Here is a 2132-nt window from a genome sequence, read left to right on the forward strand (position 1 = left end):
ACCCAATTCCTGATCCCCACCTGTAAGCCCACACTCCTCCTGGAGAGGATGAAAAGAATTGCTAATTTTCGCTCTAAACAAACGAAACTGAACTGATAAAATAGCAGCTGGAAAAGACAGGTTGGATGTAGGAAGTCGCTGTGCACCTTTCCCAACTCACTCAGCCCAGGATTTCTGAGGAACATCCGGAAACCCAGACATTTCCTCAGATTGTTGCAGCTCTGATAAAAGTAAGCAGAGCAAGTCCCTGATTCTACATCCACCACCCACTCTTCCTCTGACTTGAAGATAATAAACTGTTTAAAATACTTTGCTTTTACAATTCTGATATATTGCTTCTGTGATTGCTTTCTATTTATACCTCTAGCCCACCAGTTCCTGGAACTGTGGAGGCCTGACGCTTAAACCAACTGCTGTAATTCTGAACAAAACTGACAGCTTTCTCTGGGTTCTCTAATTGGAAAAGTCTCCAAGGCAAAGAACTGGGTAGAAAGAGTATGTAATTCATTTCTAAGCAGGTACTTTTGGGTGTAAATCAAGAACTATCTTCTTTCTGATTTATCCTACATATTGTTTGTACTCCAAGCTGATCATTCTTCAAACTTCTTGTTCAACAGGGACAATAGCTTTGCTGTGAGCTGTATGTACTCTTCCTCGAATGACTATTCGTGTGCCCAGCATATGGCATTTTGAACAGACCAATGACTTTGCAGAATTTTCCAGAGCAAGGTCCTAGACTACCTGCATTAGCACCCTGTGGGATTTTGTTTGAAAATCGGACCACCACTGACTGATTCATACCAGTTTGGGGAGAGGCCCAGTGACTCCTAGGTACAGAGGCTTGAGAACAACAGGTCTGGGGTTCAAACTGGACAGGAGAGTTTAGGTTACAAAGGTTGAATGTAAGTTTCCCTTGCCTCTCCCAGGACTGAATCCACGGTGTTGAGCTCATCAGCTGGTTCTCGCTAACTTAGCTAATAAGCACTTATTCTAGGGAGTGACAAAGACTCAACCTAATCCCTTCAGATGGAAAGATGAAACAATAGTTTTCAAAGAATAAAATGCACTCGAGTTTTCTAATGGGAAAAACATGACCTGGGCAAGCATAACACTCTAGGTGGCAGGAACAGGGCTCATATGTTTTCAGTTTCGATCAAGCCGTACCTTTGGGAGCAGATGTTTGAGGAAAGATGTTCTAGTTTCCTGACTTAGATGATGGGCAAAAATCAAGAAGAGTTGTTTGCATTTGTGTTGGAAAGAAACATTATTTTCTATTTTTTCCCTAGAATCAGTGTTTTTGGTGATATCTGCACTTCAAATCTCTTGTGGTCTTATGTAAACATTCTTGGCTTTTCCATCTGTCAAGACACTATTAAGTAAATTCAGTCTCTTTAGAAATAATCATTGTTTCCTGGCCCAGGATTTGGAAGGGTTTCCAAAGTAGATGACAGATGTTTGGCATAGAACCCCACTTGACATTGTGGTGAAGGGATTCATTATGGGCACACAGAGTACAGCTCAGCTCAAGGACGAAGGATTTTTCTTTAGAATCCAATAGTGAATGTGTTTGTGGATGTCAGCAGACCTCTTGAGAAGACATACATGACTCTAGTGAGTAAACAGATCTCTTCTTCCTGGAACAGAGAACTGTTGTGGGCTTGGTTGATCTGAAAAAGACCAGAACAATAGCAATGTCTTTTAAAAACTCTCAGCTTTCAGAGCAGTGCTCAAAGTACACGTCTTCTAAGGGAGAAGTTCACGTCTGCTGCTCATGGGAGGTGGCAGCCTGTGGCATTTCCCCATCAAGTGCTTGGCATTGTTCTCTGGGTATTTTAGGGTGTTCTTACATCCTTGTAAGGACACCACAGATGATGTTCCTCGTGGTTCGGTATTACTGACCAACCTCTTGTGTCAGCCCTGGTTCCACATGAGAGATGTTCGCTGTAAGAATTCATTAACAGAAATGTGGTTGATGAAAGTCGTATAGACTCTTGCACTCTGAATGGTTTTAGTAACGCAAGTTATACACTTGTTATACACTCTCTAGCCTCTGATTCTCAGTTTCTTTATACCTAGCCAAACGTTTTCCAAGACAGAAGATTTGGAAATGCTTCTTCATCACTTGAATACCT

This window comes from Moschus berezovskii, chromosome 26, assembly GCF_049115385.1.
Source record: "Moschus berezovskii isolate FMDL1 chromosome 26, NW_MosBer_1.0, whole genome shotgun sequence".
Classification (NCBI taxonomy): domain Eukaryota; kingdom Metazoa; phylum Chordata; class Mammalia; order Artiodactyla; family Moschidae; genus Moschus; species Moschus berezovskii.